Here is a 19,994-nt window from a genome sequence, read left to right as displayed (position 1 = left end):
GCATATTAATGGAGCAAGCATGGGAGACGAAGCATATCCCTTTCTTTTCTAGCTCAAAGTGTATAAAAAGAATATTTTATCCCATCTAATTGGAAATTTACATTTTAGTGTCTCTTTCCTCAAAGCCAAAGGGTAATATACCTGTGAATAGCATTGTTGGCTGATTTAATTTTTTTTATTGACATGTAATAATAAATTTGAATGTCACTGAAGGTATTTAGATAGAAACCTTAAGCTATCTTAAAGTGTTGTGGCTGAATTTAATCAGCGTGTACATGGGCTGATGGAAAAGAGGGAGAACACTGAAGCCCAGCTGAATAATTTAAACCATTATTTAAATTTTAGATTTCAGCAATTTTTAAGAATGTAAGAGTTTATTCTAATGCAATGTAGTTCTGAAGGAATGAAGGTGAATTTGGCAAAGAGTAGCAAGAATAATTGTTTACAGTTACTGATACAAATAACTAAGACAATTATCCCTCCAAATACGCATATACGTATCTTTGGGAGCTGAGTTGAATGTGGTCTGTGCTCTCATTGATGAGCCTGCAGGAGTGGAATTCATCAGTATAACTACAATTCCTATATTGATTAAGTTAATGTGTAGTTACCAATTTTATTGTGAACTCTCCAATATTTTTATTGAAAATAGGAGAACTTCCCATTATCTGCAGCCTTTCCAAGATCCTACTTAGGAGCTAGAGCTGTGAGACAGATTCACTGTTGTCCTGGGGACAGCAGGATGACCATGAGCCAGCACTGGGCCCTTGTGGCCAGGAAGACCAACGGTACCTGGGGTGTATTAGAAGGGGGTGGTCAGTAGGTCAGAGAGGTTCTCCTGCCCCTCTACTCTGCCCTGGTGAGACCACACCTGGAATATTGTGTCCAGTTCTGGGCCCCTCAGTTCCAGAAGGACAGGGAACTGCTGGAGAGAGTCCAGTGCAGGGCAACAAAGATGCTGAAGGGAGTGGAGCATCTCCCGTGTGAGGAAAGGCTGAGGGAGCTGGGGCTCTGGAGCTTGGAGGAGACTGAGGGGGGACCTCATTAATGTTTACAGATATCTAAAGGGTGAGTGTCAGGAGGATGGAGCCAGGCTCTTCTCGGTGACAACCAATGATAGGACAAGGGGTAATGGGTACAAACTGGAACACAAAAGGTTCCACTTAAATCTGAGAAGAATTTTCTTCTCAGTGAGGGTGACAGAGCCTGGCCCAGGCTGCCCAGGGAGGTTGTGGAGTCTCCTTCTCTGCAGACATTCAAACCCACCTGGACACCTTCCTGTGGAACCTCAGCTGGGTGTTCCTGCTCCGGCGGGGGGATTGGACTGGGTGAGCTTTCGAGGTCCCTTCCAACCCCTGCCATTCTGGGATTCTGTGTGATTCATTTTCTTTCCCAATTAGCAACTTAGACTTGTCGTGAATTAAAAGTTTGCTGAATAAGCATTTAAATCCGTGAGTTTATTTGTACGGTAGGGCAGATATGAAGTGAATACAAGTAGCTACATGAGTTTTCTTGTCTTCACCTCTTCAGTAATAGAAGTGTCGGTGACACTACTCGGTGTCCCGCTGAACCTCTTTAGGAAGCATCATCTTGCTGAAGCTGCGTCGTGGCTCTTCCCCTTTACACCAGAACAGTCCAACGCAGTTTGCTGCCAGCTCATGAATCCCAAGTAGAACGTGGTGACAACAGTCACCTTCCTTTGAAACTTGAATCCTGTCCCGTATACTATAAAAAGGTACAAGAATAAGGCAGCTGTGCGTAATTGAGTTCAACAAAATAATTCAAGCTATGTTACAAGCATGAATGAAAAAAAAAAGGCGTTTAAGGAAACAAAATCTTTTTTGGTCTGCTTATAAAATAATCAGTGATGTCCTTAGACTAAGATCCGGACAGCAGGAACAGGGTATTTGGACATGGGTGGCCCCCAGGTCATTTGAAACTCTGCTTTTTTTTCTTCTCTCTTTCTTTCTCCGTTTCCTACTAATCCAAATTACCTTTTCCAAAAGGCCAGAAGCCTTTCAGAAGTATTTCTTTAGAACAGTAGTTTATTGGTTTGGTTTTGTTCACGCCTATCATGGATATAGCAGGACTCTGTTACCTGAGGAATATGAAGTGACACAATCAATTTAACTCAATCCTAATGTTTTACTTTATATTAAAAGTGTCCGTAAGTATGCACTTCAGATATTTTTTTCCCGTTGTTGCAGTGTTTTGTTTATTTGAGGGATTTTAATGTTCACCTTTGGCTGTCTTCAAAGACTGCATGCAATTGGAATAAGAAAGTAAATGATGTCTCCCTCCAGTTGGTTGTTCTTTTGTTGTTGGCTCCCAGTACTGAACTGGAGACTGGCAGGATATCAGGAATCTCTTTTTTGGGGGGAAAAAAGGCCGATTTCAGAAGATTCTTACTGCAAATAGTAGCAATGAAATGTACACAATAGATTGAAATGACGTTTTTATTTACAGAAGTATATTACCTTAATATTTTTACACTCTTAAGGCTTAGAGGACTTTCAGCATCAAAACTTTATTGTTCTGTTGAGAACCATTAGTAGGTGACTTGCCTCATAGGGCTGGATCTTGCCCCGGTTTCAGATTCTGAGGGCGAGGGACTCAGTCTACCTGTGTCTGAACGCTTTGGCGTGGGCGCGAGTTCAGTGCTAGAAGGAAACTGCTCCAGGCCACAGCCCAGCTTTCATCATCTAGTAGCTAATACAAAGCTTTCATATTGAAATTTGATAAGGGGCTTATCACCTTGTTTCTAGGTAGAGTGCAACCTTTAGCCTAATTTTTATATTCCCTGTGTACACAAATCAGTTGGGTCTTGTTCTGCGGTTGGTTCTTGCTTTGCGTGCAGTAAACTACATTCCTTCTGCCACCCCTCGCGTACACCCAATCCCTTTGATTTTTTCGTCCTAAACCATCTCTTTTTTTTGGCCTGAAGCTTCCAGAGCATTCTGTAAAAGTCTATATTCCCTCTAATTGCTAAATTTTTGTCCTATTAGGAATAGCGCGCACTTGGTTTCATCAACACGTGGTCTAACGGCATTTGAGGCTCTTGGCTGCTAAAAAGTTGAACTCTTTCAGTGGTCTGTTGTGCCAGCTGTGTTGGGAGGCCAAGTCCACCGGATCAGTTGAGCCCAGGTGTTTGAGACCGCAGTGTGGCTGTCTGCACCAAGGCCAGTGTTTGACAAGGTGTGGATCGCTGGAGGGGTGGCCGGGGACACCACATAGTGACCAACAACAGAACCCAAGGGAATGGCAGGGAGATGTGCCAGAGGAGGTTTAGGTTGGACATGAGGAAAAGGTTCTTCACCCAGAGGGTGCTGGACACTGGAACAGGCTCCCCAGGGAGGTGTCACGGCCCCAAGTCCGACAGTGTTCAAGAAGAGACTGGACAAGGTCCTCAGACACACGGTGTGAACTGTGGGGTGTCCTGTGCAGGGACAGGAGTTGGACTGGAAGATCCTTGTGGGTCCCTTCCAACTCAGGACATTCTATGATTCTATGGCCTCTACAGGCACCTAATTAAAGCAAATACCTTGTCTCAGCTTACCTGACTGTGTGTAGAGATCTAGTGCATTTCCACTGGGTACGTCCTGCCTTGGCAGCATCTGCTGAACGTTCCATCCCGGATGAAGCCAGTGAGCTCCTCGCGTGCTTATAGCTAAGCCCATTCAGATGGTTTTTTGCAGCGCTGAACCCACAATTCATTTCCTCTACCGTTGCTATGGGTTTTTCTGAAAGAAGAAAGAGAAACAAAGGAAGACACAATTGTACCCTCCACATTAGCAAAGGCAGAGAAAATGAATGGAGCTACTTTTGAGCTTTTTTTTTTTTTATTTCAATATTGCTTAACTTCAAAAGGTCTTTGTACCATTGCCTGGAAAATGTGTTTAGTCTAGAGAACTGGTGCTGGTGTATTGTGTTCTCCACATTTTAAGAGTGCATGCTTTTAAGCAATGTGATTTCTCTGATCCAATTTATGAGGTTTTTTTAGAAGCAGTGGTCTCCAAACTTCTTCCCAATTCCTTCATCTTTATCAGTTTTAAAATACTTTATATGGTTAGCATAAATAGCTTCTCTGCTTTAAGCACTGAGAGAGCAGACTCCATGCATGTCAGTGAACCAAGAGCTTTACTGGTTCTCCTGCTCTAATAAGGATGATGGAAACAGCCATTGAAAGCGGAGTTTCTCCCGAGTAGTCACACAATAAGGCTCATTTTTCATCGTGAGTCTTAATATTGACGCTTCTTTGCTACCCAGATCGCAGTCAATGGTTCCCTCCTGTGTGTGAATGCTCTGCTCATTGGGAGCAAACCCCCTTCCTTCTCGTGTATCGGTCATGGCTTACGCCATCTGAGCAGAACAGCTTTAACTTTACAAATCCTGAAGGACACGGGCTCAAGCGCAAAAAGTGAGACACTGGCAATTGGATATGCCACATAAAACTGAACCCGTGAGTTTTAGTACTGATTCCTAGTTAGAGAAAACCTTAAGACAAAGACACTGGGCAGCCCAAGCCTTCAGGCCAGCTGTCTCTTTTGACATATATTTCATTAGGCAGTTGCAGTTCCTGAATTACACACGTTCTTTGTCTAGTACATCGTGACCCCTAGCACAGCTGGTGATGGGTTGGGTTTTTTATTTTGCAGGGGAGGAGGAAAACTGGGGTTTGTCTATTCTGATCTCATGGAAATCAAATCTTTATGAAAAGAAAGCAGATGTTTTCCTTTCCTGCTCCGAAGAAGAAGAGCTGGGAGGGGCTGTTCCATAGGTCCCTTTCGCTCGCCACCAGGAGGATCTCGGGCCAGGAACCCTCATACGTATTAGCTCAGAGAAGATGTAGCTGTTTTCCTTTTGCCGTGCATGGACAGGGTCATTGACTCCATTCAGCTGAAGGCCTTCTCTAATCGATTTTCAAAACAGTCTGAGGTCGTTGCGTACTGTGCCCTACGGCAACCCAAGGATTTGTATATTGTGTGCTTTGACCTGATTCTTTTCCCGCCCCACTCCCAGCATCCTGAGGTAGATCTGCCACGCTTTGTTGTCCCTCACAAGCATCTGGGGAGGGGTAGGGGGAGAGATTTGATTTGATTTTTCAATTAATGCCTAGCAATCTACACGTAGCATCAGCTTTGGCTTTTTGGCCCAGCCCTTGGTGTCATTGTTACAGCCCTGATGGGGCCTTTGCATGATGTGTTCAAACTGTTGGGACCTGTTCTGGCAGCACATTCACAAAAATGTTTATGAAGCCATGAGATCAGACCACAGGTCTCTAAGATGCGAAGGGAATACACGTTTTGAGCCGTGGTCCTTGTTCCTTTGCAAGAGACAGAGATAAAGGCATCACTTTGCGTAGATCTGTTCGAAGACATTTAACTTAACGTTCAAGAGCTTTCTTATTCATTAGACTCAGCTCAGGATGTTTTAACTTGATACCTGCACGAGCTGAAATGTTTCTATGGATCTGTCCATGCGTGTGGCTGGTGCTTTCCAGCCAAACATAAACAGAAGATACTAACAGAGTACTTCTCACAGCAGAAATACAGAAACAAAAGAGATTCACACAGATTAAGAGTAGGAAAAGCTTGCAGTGAAAAGAACTTTAGAATAGGAAAAGGTGTTATTTCTCTAGATGTTAATTATTTGCACATATTGCATACTTACATATAATATTTGATGGAAATATGAAAATAGGATAACTCATTTTTAATATATAGTTTGGTAAACCAGCTTATTCCTATATGAATGTAAAATATGGTCTGTGTTTAAAGGGATTCACCCTGCTGTCAAAAACAGACGTAAAAAGTCTCAAGGAAGTACCCGAGCAAATACATGCCTACATTCCAGTCTCATTTAGGAGCACAATCTCTAATTGCAAAAGTGCTTTTGAAAACTGTATTAGGAATTTCCTCCGGCAGCAGATCAGCTATTTTCTTTGCAGGAGCGAACAATGGAGAACTGACCTAAATACACACAATTATGCAGGAAATTTTGCTTTGAGGCACAAAATGGAATTGTAGGCCGAGTATGAAAGTTAATTTGAATTTCAGACTGAGTCCCAACTGTTGCAGAAGGGAGAGTCAAAGGAAACTATATTTGAGGGATTTTTCCAGGCAGCTGTGAACACCGAGTTTTCCTGCAGTAATCTCCTTTTTATAACTGAGACTTGTAAATGCTTGTAAAATAGGCTGTCACTGCTCAAGTTTTCTCACCCTCTTTCCTCCTGCGCTTCAAATAATTGTCTGCCTGTTCTCAGGGAGACGTCCTGGAATAGGGTGGCCTTGTTCTCCTGGTTAGTGGCGAATGCTGGACCTGGGCTGGTGCCACCAAGTCTGGCTGCTCCAGAACTGCACAGTAGAAAATGAGACCTGCATGAAGCCAAGGTCCCAACATCTCCACAGTCAAAATTTGAGGGTGCAAAATGCTGCACTTGCCTTCTCTTTATAGACTGGGTGTGCTTTCCAGAACAGAAAGCAGCAAAGAGAGAAACAAGTTAATGAAAAACAAAACAATGCCACGTAACAAATGGGAAGAGGCCAGAACTGGCTATTCATCTCAACTGATTATAATGCCAAATGATGAAAAAAAATAGAAATCAAATAGAAATAGAAAATCAAAATAGAAAGATTATTAGAAAGTGTAGAGAAAATCAAATAGAATTAATAAAAAGTTAACAGAGAATCAAATATAATTAATAGAAAATTAATAGAAAATCAAAAGCTGCTGTTCTCTTGTTTATGTACAGACTAAATCTGTAGTATCTGATAAAACACTTGCATTTGCAGTGTGCTCCGAAAATAAGGATGTTGTTATCTGGTAAACCTACCCCTGTGGTCTGCAATGCTCCTACTGAGCCGAAGCCTTCGCCTGGGGGTATCAAAGATTTTCCACAGGAGGATCTCTCATTCTGCTCTTTGGCTGTAAACCAGCAGCTCCTCTCCTGGGAGAGCCAGGCGGTGAGAGGTGGTGGGGTGGGACAGACAGACAGACATGCTGCTGTCATGTCTGGGACCCACGGGAATCCGAAAACTCCAAGAATGCCCCGGTGCAACCTCTTAACCTTTTCTGTCCTTTTCAAGAGCTGAGGAAAACCTCTTCTATATTGTATAGGATCTGTATCCCACTGGTGGGCCCATTTCCTACAGTGCTTGGGATCAAGTCAAATTTGGAGATAGCCAGGCTTTATTACTTTTTTATGCTATTCCTTTCCAATTTAAAATGACTTGTCCATGGGAGAAATACCTGCTGCATCCAACAGCAAGGCTGAGACTTATTTCAAATGCCATTGAAGAGAAGCGTCCCTCAAGGAAATTATTTTCCAGTCCTCCTGGTTTAAACTCACTAGCAGCAGTCTCAGTGAGTGCACAGATGGTCCTGGGCATGGCCAGGTGTGCTGGGAGTTCTACAGGTTTTTAGGGAGAAGGTGGAGGTGATAGGAAAGAGGGAAGTCAAACATCTCCCAGATTGCAGGCTCCACCTTGGGGCTGTGCATGTGCCTTGCTTATGCTTTAATTTATTTAGGAATAATCATGCCTGGCCCCACTTATGTCTTACAGTTCATACAGATGGAGGATATAAAAGCCCAGTGAGGCAATGTCTCCATTTGAAACATCTGCCCGCTTCCTCCTCCAGCCTGTGGGTCAGAGGAACCCATGAAAAAAGAAAGCTCAAGGACATTCCTCCTGCCTCTGTCTGGTTTCTGCCTTCGTAGGGCTCAGACCAATGTTGCTTCAATTACATTATTTTCTTTTAAAGCACATGTTTCGGAGCACTTCAAAAGCTGGGTTCCCTAATCTTTGGTAGATCAGCGTGAGTCAGAAGCATCTGCGAGAAGAGCAGGAAGGTGCCTCGGTGGTGCTTCACGGCAAGGATCGGGCTCACTGTTGCTTCAGGGATTTTCAGAGCAAGCAACTTCTGCACTGCTGCCCTCCCTTGAATATTCTCTGTGCATTTGGAAATGGATTAGAAAGGGAAAAGAAAAAGGTAACATTATAAAAAATGAATTTTATATGTACAGGAACACACCTGACCCTTCATTTCCCCGCTGGAGATCTCTGCTGCCTGTAACTTCTGGCTGAATGGCCGTACAGCGGGGAGTTCCCATGGCAGATGTCAGCAGGGCTGAGGTTTTGTGGTGGGACAGCAAGTCTTCAAGCATCTATGACAGCAAACCTGTGTGGGGTGTAAGGCAGCAGAACCGAGAGCACTCTGCTGGGGCAGGGTCACTGCTGCACAGCTCCCAGTGAGTTTGTCCATCCAAGACCTATTTCCCTGTACTCTGATGAGGTTTTCAGGGGTGACACCACCCTTGACCTGCTGGTGATGCTCTGCCCAAGGCAGCCCAGGAGGCTGTTGGCCTCTGTGCCATGAGGACATGTCCCTGACCCGTGTGCAACTCGGTGTCCAACAGGACGCGCAGGTACTTCTGTGCAAAGCTGCTTTCCAGCTGGTCAGCCCCAGCATGTGCTGGTGCACAGGGTTATTTCTCCCCTGCATAGGACTTTACATTTCGCTTTGCTGAACTTCATGAGATTGCTGTTGACTTGCTTCTCCATCCTGCTGAGGTCCCTCTGCATGGCAGCACAACCCTCTGGTGTGTCAACCACTCCTCCAAACTTTATACCATTCTCAGACTTGCTGAGGGTGCATCCTTTCCTGTCAACAGGTCAGTAATTAACAGGTTAAACAGTGTTGGCCCCTGTATTGATCCCTAGGTTACACCACTTTTTTGGGTGTGACATCTGAGTCATGGTGTGACCTTTCCCCTGTTCACCTTTCTCTGGCCTCCAGGTTAGAGACCAGACTAGGAGCAGTGGGCTGCCCTTTTAAAAAGGGCAAATTTGGGGCAGGATCACAAGAAAGCATGGCCAGGGTATACAGCATATTCTCTGGGAACCAGAATTGCTTCTGAAAAGAAGTGACCGGGGCTCCCGCTGCCTCCTCTCTAGGTCTGGATGAGACAGCAGTGGCTGGGGACGCAGGCTGAAGTTGAACAAACAGGAATTTCTCGCCTCCAGCATCCAGGACTCGTTTAGCTCATTGCACACGCTTTTCAGGGAAGGGAAGCAATGAGAAGTGATGGGAGAGACAGAGATTACCTGGCATCATTGTCTCGTTACTTTTATTTGCATCTCTGTGTGATCTCTGACCTCGGGATTTTTCTAGGAGGGAAAGACAAGAGACACCTTTGATTTAGATGGATGAAAAGGGATTGTGCTTGAAGTAGCTTTGTCCAGTGGCATGTGTGCTACACGGCCAGGGCTAAGGCAGGAGCACTCAGACTCCCTTCATCCCCTGGTTCATCCCTGCCAGGACTTGCTACATCAAACCGAAATCACCCCACTCCTCACTTTCCCCTGATTATGGTTGTCGCTGTTTGTTTGTTTTACAGCAGTGCCCAGGGGCATCTGTCTGGGATCAGCCCTGGCTGGGGAGAGCGCCTGGCCACACACAGAGGGACAGGTCCTGCTGCATGTGGGTGCAACAGGCAAATTCCAGGAGCTTCAGTGAAACAAAGAGGCAGCATCACGGGTGCCATGGGAGCGGAGTTTTCACAGCGTTTCTGTTACCCCACCTGATCCTGAATGCAGCCATCAGCAAAGCCTAAGGGCAATGACAGGTCAAGGGGTGATGGTTTTAAACTAAAGGAGGGGAGATTCAGGCTGGACATGAGGAAGAAATTTTCTGCAATGAGAGTGGTAAAATACTGAAACTGGTTGGCCAGAGAGGTGGTGGATGAACCATCCCTGGAGACATCCCAGGCCAGGCTGGACGGGGCTCTGAGCAACCTGAGCTGGTGAAGATGTCCCTGCTCATGGCAGGGGTGGCACTGAGTGAGCTTGGAGGGTCCCTTCCAACCCAAACTACTCTATAATTCTGATATCTCCATGCACGAAAGTCCGCAGTCTGAATCAAGCAGTGATGGGGCAATATCTGTTAGAAGCCAGGAAGGGAGTGGGCAAATGCTGCTTGAGTTGAACACCTTCCATCAGCACCGAAGACCCTGTCAGCTACAATATTTTCATTAATTTAAACTTTAAATAGCACCAGCAGTGTTTACCCAAAGTTAACAGCACAAGGCAGCGTGGTTGCGTGTGTCCCTGGGCTGCTGCAGGTGTAGCTGCCAGCGCTGCTGCCACGCTGACCGATTTTATATGACCCCAAGGCTTCTGTCACCAGAGACCCTGCAGTCAGCTCTGTACAGTCACCTGGGGTTAGAGGCAGGGAGCGCTAATACCCTTTGTTAGCCGGGTAAATTCTATTTCCCTTTCCATTGTGCCGTGCGGGTTGTCAATGTAACATTACACCCGGGGTAGGAGACTTGGACAAAGAAACTTCAGTGCAGGCTGGCAAATTACAATCCTTTACTTGTGAATGGGGGCGTCATCAGAGATGGGCTGCAGCAATGCACCTGGTGTAAATAATTACACGCTTGAAATGGGGGAAAAGGGCTGAAGGCAAGCTAAATGCCAGGTGATTGTTTTGGATGGCAAAGGAAGGAGTTTTCATGCAGGAAGAACAAGTGCCCTGCTCAGGAGTCTGCTGGTGATGGAACGATTAATCTTTTCTCTTTTCCTTCTCATTCTTTTCTTGACTTTTGGGGGGTTTTGTTCGTCCTCCACTACCTCCCCCTTTTGTTCTCACTCCCAGAGCAGCACCTGGAGGTAGGGGCTGCCTTAGGAAAGGAACCCCACAGTGGCTTATTCCAACCAAGATTGTATTTCAAATAACCCGAGTTTTCCTTTTTTCTAAGACCCCTTTGATCTACAAACTACCCTTTAAAGGACTGAAACAGGAATCTGAATGCCAGTGACTTTACCTTACCAGCCATCTGAGCTGGATTTCTTAGACCTGCAGCAACTACACTGCGCTCAACTGGAGTTATAAGCGATGGTGGTGGTCCTTGAGCTTACCATGATCAAAGATCTCTTTTTTGGCAATTCTCTGTGCCTTCTGCCACTGCAAGAATAAAACAAGCCCACATGGGTGAAATATGAAATACAGACACATCTTTTCTTGGGAGAGTAATGCTGTATTATTTTCTTGAGAAGAACAGGAGGATTTTTAGGGGTTTCTGCATAAGCCCTGGCTCTCAGTAATGTGTATGCACAGGCAAACAGTCATCTCAGTTCCATCCCTCATCCCCACACAGGTGGGAAGAATGATGTAGCTGTACTCAGTGTTTCTATGTTCCTGGGTTTGTGCTGCAGCGAGCTACACCTTTTCTCTCCATCTGAAAACTGGGGCTGTTTAACCTGGAGAACAGGAGGCTGAGGGGAGACTTTATCACTGTCTACAACTACCTGAAAGGAGGTTGGAGCATGAAGGGGTTTGGTCTCTTCTCCCAAGTAGCAAGTGATAGGACAAGAGGAAATGGCCTCAAGTTGCACCGGGGAGGTTTACATTGGATATTACGAAAAAATTCTTCACGGAAAGGGTTGTCAGGCATTGGAACAGGCTGCCCAGGGAAGTGGTGGAGTCACCATCCCTGGAGGGGTTTGAAAGATGTTTAGATGAGATTCTTAGGGACATGGTTTAGTGCTGGAGTTAGGTTAGGTTACAGTTGGACTTGATGAACCTGAGGGTCTCTTCCAACCAAAATGATTCTACGATTCTAAATGCTGTTTTCTATTATACCAGTTGCCTCTGGACTGATACAGAAGCTGTTGGTCCGTGGACAACTCCAGCCTGCCTTGCAAGCCTGCATCCCCAGAACAGATCACAAATAGTTGCCACGATGCTTCCGTCCCACCTCTGGACACGGTAAGGCAGAGAACAGCCTGAGGCCAAATGCACAAGGCTTTGCTTAACTTCCCAGCTCAGGAATAGTGAAAGGGCTGGTTAACAAGTCTCCCTGCTTGGGTTTGGGGAAATCTGCCATGTGTTGCTGCTTTTCCAGATGAATATTTTAACCCTGAAATGAACAACATGATAGAACAAGCATCGTGTAGATAAGAATAATGATGGGAGATAACTCAGCCCATTAGCAATGATTATTTATAACCCCTTAAACCAGAGAAATTAAAATTCTCTTGTCTTCTTTTCCTCATGTGCCTTGCTTTTCAAACTTTAATTTAGAACACCAGAACAACAGTCATTGTGCGTTTTTCCCACTTTGTGATTTTTTATTCATCTATTTCTCTATTACTGTGCTTCCCTCTCCCTCCCCCTTTCCCCTCTCCCCCAGTAATCACCATAACTCAAGGGGAAAGAGTCAGGATTCTGGCAAAACCTGTTTCCAACTAAACAAGTAAAATCCTGCCCCCGCTGACACCACCAACATATTTGGATTGCCTTCATTTGGGCCAGAGTTTCACCAAATACAGAATTTAAACTTTATTTTTGATGATTTTTTTTTTCCCCAAAGTGGACATCAGTGAAAAAATAAATCAAAGGAAAAGAAAAAATTCAATTAAGAGGGACTTGTTGCCCCAGAGCAGGTGTAAGAGCACACGCAGCTTGAGGATTGGTCCCAGTTGAACGGTAGCGGATCAGCTGCTTTACCACCCCAAATCTGAAGCCACTTGAAAGATCCAACGTAGGGTTCTTGTCTGATCCTTAACAGAACCCATGGTTGCCATCATGCAACGTCTACCTTTGCAAAGCATGCTTCAAAAAAAAAAAAAGTGGTTTCAAAAGAAAAATAAGCTCCCTTTAAAAGCGTTTTATTGCTTTTCATCTTCAACTGGTCTGGGAAAGCAGAGAGGCTGGGGAAACCTGGACGTTTCCACACTCACCATGTTATTTAGCTCTTGTCATGCTCTGTTTCTTCATGTAGCCATTACAAGTGACTAATGCAGCGACACAAGGCTGAGCACAGCTCTCCCTGGGGCTGGGGATCTCATGTCAGGAGGGTACGATCCAATTCACGTTGAGATGGATGCATTAAATCTTTTTACTCGATGCATTGTCAAGAAAAGCCGATCTGCCTGCTATCAAATGCACGGAGAGCGCCCCAGCCCATGAAAGCAGTTTTATGTGCTCATTGATACAGGAATAGATTGTCACTAAACCTTTCAGGCGTTGTTGTCAAGGTCAATAATACTGATCTATTTTAGCACAACGGGGGGGCAAAAAATGGAATCCTGTCAAGATATGACCTTTAAAAGACCTCATCTGTGGAGAAGGAAAATTTAGAAAAAAAAAGTGGAAAGGATGTTATTTTGTTACTTTTGGGCTTATCTGAACTGGCAGTAATTATACTCGTTAGAAAGGAAATAGCTCAATAAATGATTGGGTTAGTAAGGAGATGTTACAACCAATAAAGCAAACAGTGCACTAATTTGGTGAGTTCACATGAATATCTTTAAAATTCACTTTTCCAGCTGTGATTTTTAGCAATATTCAACTAGCTTTCCCTTCATGGGGCAGAGACATCACACACCCACCCGCACTCGCCCTTCCCTCCCATTCCCCTTACCGTATGTTTCTTTTCTGCTGGTTCCCAACCAACCAGTTGGTTTTCCCAGCCAGGACTGCACCTGGCTCTGCACAGCCCTCGGGTCTCAGGTGGGGTCTTTGGGCACCGTGGTGTCATGTAGCATTCGGTGGGCGTCACACCCGTGTTTACATGTTGGACAAAGTCTTCAGCCACGGAGAAGGCAAAGCAGAGGCAATGGCAGAGGTCCTGCCAGACTCACTGTGTATACTGAAAGCAGTTTAGTTGTTTTAATCTCAGTCTCAACTCACTGCTGGGCCAGGTCCTGGTATTGGTACAAACACAAGAACTTTGTACAACCCTTCTCAGGTCCCTGAGGTTGGACACTAGGGCAAACAGTTTTCTCCAGTTTTCTGTAGAATGTAAGCAGAAATCACGGTGCTGTTTTGCAATTTAATGCTGCTAAATATGCATCAGAACATGACCTTACAACCTTTCTTTAGGTACACAATTATTTCATCACTGCTTTTCCTCCCTTTATCAGAATGAAGATAACCGGGGATGCAGTTACATGTCTTAACCCATGATTCACTGCCTAGTGCTTTAACTCACATGTATTACATTAGCCAGCATCTACAGACATTATTGTGTCTAATAAAAAGATCTGATACGCAAAATCACCAGGCTAGTTAACCTTACTTGGGAAGAGCTATAGGTAGAAGAAGAACAAGTGTACAGAACAAGGAGTTTTTCCAGCCAGCATAAATAAGTCATTGCCTACTTTGCTCCAGGGAGCTAATTTTTCATGTGCCACCAACACTGGCTTTTTCGCTTGACTTGGTCTGTATTGTGGCATATGCAGCAGGCTGTTCTCCCTTCCTCTATGTTACATTTATTTTAGACCGGTATAAATACATCTCTGGAAATCTGGAGAGAGGCTAAAGGTCCTTCACGCATTCTCTTGAAAAGCTGGTTTTACATGTTGTGCTCAGAGCTGCCACCCTGTAGTCTGCAAGCAAGATCTCACCTGTTTCTGAGATCTAGTGTCTACCTCAATAGGAGTCCATCCCACTGGCCTTGGACGTTCTCTTCAAGGTATCATCCTCAGCAGTACCAGGGACAACCATAGGTCTTACATCAGTAGTGACCAAATGGGGGATTAAGGTGGCTGTTTCTAGAGGTTCATCTATAAAAAGTTTCCCAAAGAGATAACACATAATACTTTCAACATTCTTCAAATGAGAGTAGTGTTCGGGCTTCAGAAGAACTGCAGGATCCAGTTAGCAAGTGAACAAAGTTCCTTTCATCTGGGGCCCACACAGGCAGGACAGAGTTACTGGGAACGTCTGTGTATGTAGGACATCTGCAATCGAACCAAGGAAGAGTTGTCTGAGCAGGTCTTCTCGTTCTGACTGTTCCGAGGCCTCCATCAAATCTAATGTTAGATGGAGGACGATTGAGCACGGGATTCGCTCGGACTGTGGAAGTTCAACCATGTAAAAAGGGAGCTTTGACCATTATTTTACCTGAAAGTTACTGATTTCCTACCAGTTCTGGCAAAGAACAGGGACTGCAGCTATTTGATTCTTACTTGGATGGGAGGACCTTTGGGAGACCAAAGACAGAGGGGATCTTACCTGTTACACAACGAGCAAAGCTATCCTGTGCCAGAGATCTCCGGAGTGGAGAATTCCCTCCCACTTCCCCATCTTTTGGTATAAACACAAGATACTGGATATTAAGACTCTGTCTTTCGAAGGGATGTATGTTGTGGCATCTGTATTTTGCAATTAAGCAGTATTCTATTATTAGCAGCTTTTGGCAAGAAACTGGCTCAGAGGTCACTGTACTATCCCTGAACCTGAGGCTGAAATTAATTTCTATAGCAAGTCCTTTGCTCTTCATCTCTTAAACATCTCTGGGAGAAGCCGGATTCAAACCAATTGCTACTGATGCTCTTCAGGTCTTCAACTTGGCCTTATTCTAGCAGCAAAATCCCTGGTCTGGAATTGTCCCATGCCCAGTTCAATTCCAGACTGTATTGTGGAATTCCTCTCTCTTACCTTTTGGAGCAGGGCAACGACAGCGTTCAATTGGAAAGCATTTCTTGGGTCACTGAGCTAAACTTTCCACCACAGGGAACTGAGTCTTGTAATCCTGTTGATAGACAAAGGCATACACAAGAAGTGAAATGGCCATTAGTCTTGTTGGATTATCTCCTAGCGTATAAATGGACAGACATATAAATGGATGACTAATTCAGAGTAGCGAGTAATCACAAGATAGCAATATTTCCATGGCTTGGGAAAGTCTAGACTATGTGTGCTGTTTGGTGTCAGCTGAGATGAAAAATGGTGGGTTTAGTAGGTCAGCAGAGACATATTCACACAAAAAACGTGGCTTTTCATAAAACAGGCAAGCACATGCTGTGCTGCCTAGCAGAAATATTCCATAAACCCCGTGCATTATACTTTCAAAAGAGAGACCATATGTACAATTACATGATAAAGTTTAACAGAATCTGTGAGCTCTGCCAGTGTCCTGAACCATGAAAGCTGCAGATATTCATAAATGTCAGCAGGATCTCCAGTGAAACCGTAACATTGGTATTTACTTCAGGACTTCATTACTATTTATTAATGTATAAGATCACAGATTTGAAAGTATAAATAGATGGAGGAATTTTCTGTGGACAGCAAAAGCATGATTTGGAATATATGCGTCTGGGAGGCAAGTGGAATATCTGATGCATAGGAAACATTAAGCAAAGGCTTTTTCTAGGAAATCTTTTTATATGCTCTAGTTCAGTTTATATTTCCACCATCACAAACAGGGCCCAAGCAGAGAAAAAGGAGGAATTACATAACTTTTGTTTATATTTCCATTATTTTATAATAGTTGATGTATTTAGAACAGCTTGATAAATTAATCATGACTTGTGGTCCAATTCACAAAAGTTTGTCGGCCAGTTTGCATTCCTGCATTTGTAGAACATGAAACGCGATGCACTTAAACTTGGGACAATGGGAAAATCGTCTCTCCATTGAACCTAACGTGTGCCAAGTGCTTTCTGCCCTCTAACGCTTGCTCATGAACCAGGAATTCAATGGCTGCAGCATGGTTCCTGTGGCAAAGAAGATAATTACGTTAGGTTTATGCAAGATGAAAGATTTGCCTTGTCAGGGGAGCTGCTGGCTGACTGCTGTCGCCCTCCTCCCCCATACACGCTAAAAAAAATCCAGGGTGACCACCGTGTCATTGAGAGGATTACACTTCAGATCTGCTCACGCATGAATACATGTGGTTGTGTTGTTGTTGGGGGGTTTTGTTTGTTTGTTTGTTTGTGTTACCGTTGTTGGTTGGTTGGTTTTTTACCAATTAGTGTTCTTCTGCATATTTCTTTAAGCAAAACGAAAATTTCTAGTAGTTTTGATTTTAGATCCAAAGTTATCCTTGCCCCCTTTTCCTCTGCTACTCATTACCCGCATTTTTCTTAGTTCCCCTGAATTTCTAATGTACCCACTAGTTTATGTCAGTTCTTCAGATCATCTGTCCCCAGAAGTAAATAAGGTTCAGCTTCAAAAAGTGCAAAAGAACTTGTCATTTTCTCTCCAGGTTTCCAGCTGCTTTAGCTCCTTCATATTATCTCCCTGACCTCACTGTCAATTCTCATGTATTCTCCACGGCCCTACGAGCAGTAGCAGCTCATGACATTGCAGCGCGGTGTCACAGCTCGCTCCGACTTTGAGGCTGCTCCCTGCCCCCATACCAGATGCTCCTGGCCATCCTGTTCCACAATGCACATCACAGAAGGCTCCTTGTGCAGTGGAGAAGCCATGAGCAGCTGGGGACTGCCACACCACAGGTCCCCATGTGGTCCTGATGGTCCTGCCCAACTCTTAGAATCATAGAGTAGTTTGGGTTGGAAGGGACCTTCAAAGCTCATCCAGTGCCACCCCTGCCATGAGCAGGGACATCTTCACCAGCTCAGGTTGCTCAGAGCCCCGTCCAGCCTGGCCTGGGATGTCTCCAGGGATGGTTCATCCACCACCTCTCTGGCCAACCAGTTTCAGTATTTTACCACTCTCATTGCAGAAAATTTCTTCCTCATGTCCAGCCTGAATCTCCCCTCCTTTAGATTAAAATCATCACCCCTTGTTCTGTCATAAAAGGCCCTGCTAAAACGTCTGTCCCCACCTTTTTCTAGGCTCCCTTTTAAACACTGAAAGGCCGCAATAAGGTCTTCAGGCTGCAAGAAGGTTGCCCCATGGCATGCCAAGCTGTTAGCCCTCCTCTTCCACTTCATATCACATGGCGATGGGGTTGGCTCTTGATTATCTTCACACCTCAAAAGGGGCAGAAAAATTGTACACAAAGCTCCTCTTAGTTTGCCATGGACAGTAGGTTTCAGCACTTTGTTCTTCAGCACCACGTTCTTAAGCCAAGAGTTCTTGATTTACAGGCACCAGAGACAACCCTCAGCCATCAAATTCTTGTGGACCACCCAAACCAACACCTCCACTGGAGGGCCTATAGGGAAGATGTTAAGTATGTATACAGAAACAGTCCACCAGCAATGGGCACTCTTGAGTTCCTGATGTGTTAAACTCAGGGTACCAAGCAAAACAAAGTCAAATAATTAAGGAGCAGATGCCACCTTCACAAGAAAACCAACATCTGAGGAGCAGGAAGACAACACAAGGGATGCGTTAAGAACAACACACAGGACACACATCTCTGAGCCACAGAGCTCAGCAGGGTCCCTAGGTGAAACAAGGATAAATATTTAAGTGCAAAATCTCTCAACCAAGACAAATGTCAAATAAATAAACAAATAATCACTATTCCAGCTATTTCAGGAAGCTGTAAATTGCATAGATTTAATTAAGCTCTTCATAAAAAACCACTTTGCCATTACCAAAACTAAGCATTTCAATTTCTGTGAGAATTTTCCATTTTAAGTTTCCTTAATTTTAAGGAAAATGTTGTCAAGGAACTTTGAAGCACCAAAAGTTTGCATTTCAAGTTAACCATAAGAATTACCTAAAACTACAAATGCAATTTATAGGTTAAAGGAACTGTGCAAGCTGTGATCTCAGTGGATGGTGTGGATAGGAAGAGGATCAGGCCCTTATGGTCTTATACTTCCCTTGACCAACACCAGCAGCTCAGGGCGCTGAGTAGGAGTAGCCTCATCAGCTTCTCACAAGGCATCCGTACAGCACCCAGCCCATCCTGGTAGAACCTGGTCTATGAGTGGCTCCATACAGGTGATGAAGCCAACCCACAGTTTGAGAAGGTGAAGGTGGTGGAGTGAGATATTCTGGAGGTGGGTGGACAGCAGCAGAAGGAACGATGGACACTTTAATCTGGATGTAGAAGGAGAGGCTGGATTTCAAAAGAAGAAAAGCGCTGCAGAGGTCAAGTGAGTAGTAGACTGTAATCATTCAATGGTCTACATTATTATCACATCCACCATCTGTGTTTCTTACAGCTTGTGCATGATTCAGTTGGGAGGAAGATGTGTACTCAACCAGGGCATAATACCACACATCCACCATGGGTTATGGCGCTCTACATCTATTAATATGTAAGATTATTAATGTTTGCGCTTTTTTGCATTATGAATGGGTAATAAACCATGCTCTTTACTCTAATGACTACAAAGACAAGCGTTAGCTGTTTTCTGAGACCAGTGGTGTTTCTACAAGTGACAGGTGACTTTGTGCTGACCTTGGGCTTGGGACAAATGTTCCGTTTCAAAAGATGCATCCAAGAGGTAAACGATGAGGATGCTGCTGCAAAGCTTGTTCACAGCTGTCAGGTTTCCACCAGGGACGAAGTTTCTATGTATCCTTTTTAAATTTTTAAAAAGAAAATAGATGGAAAAGTACTGTAATCTGGGCACGTTGGCTTGTCTCAGATTGCATTGAGTGCAAATATCTTAAATATAGGGTTGTAAATAGAGCCATGGCACACAGTAAAGAGACTGCGGAGTGTTTAACATGCTACTTTATTCAAATCAGCAAGCCCCATTACGGTACATTACCATAATATCTTCTGTCAGAGCCTTCCTCCTTTGCTTCGTTAGACCTCTCAGACACACAGCTGCTGTTTGCATGAGGTATTAGGAACTCTCTCTCAGTGAAAGGTACTATCGGCATCAATTATTTCCATTTCAACTGCGCCGGGGTGAAAGTCTGCAACTGCACGCTGTTGTTCAGTCCCTGGTGTGCTCTGCAATCCAGACAGTAAAAGCTGAAACACCTACAAGTTATCTCTTTCAGTTGTTGTTCCTTCAGGCCTGAAACATAAAATATAGTTCTGTCTGTAGGTGTTGTGTTTAACCACAAGCAGAGGAAATGCATCACTTGCTGAAGACGCCTTTGTGTCAGATTATAGTCGTGGTCTTTGACATATGGTGAGAACCAGGAAGCAAAATGAAGATCAAACATGACCTTCACCTGTGCTGAATATATCTACACTGTCAACCAAATGTAGACTATTTTTTTTAAGTGATTTACGCTTTTGGGCATTTTTATTAATGTTTGGGTTTTTTCGCTTTTCAAGAGAACGAGTGGAGGAATTTTTAAAAGGCCTGAATTTTGAG

Source organism: Patagioenas fasciata, chromosome 5, assembly GCF_037038585.1.
Source record: "Patagioenas fasciata isolate bPatFas1 chromosome 5, bPatFas1.hap1, whole genome shotgun sequence".
NCBI classification, from domain to species: domain Eukaryota; kingdom Metazoa; phylum Chordata; class Aves; order Columbiformes; family Columbidae; genus Patagioenas; species Patagioenas fasciata.
The sequence above is the reverse complement of the archived record's forward strand: the minus strand, read 5'-3'. Positions refer to the sequence as shown.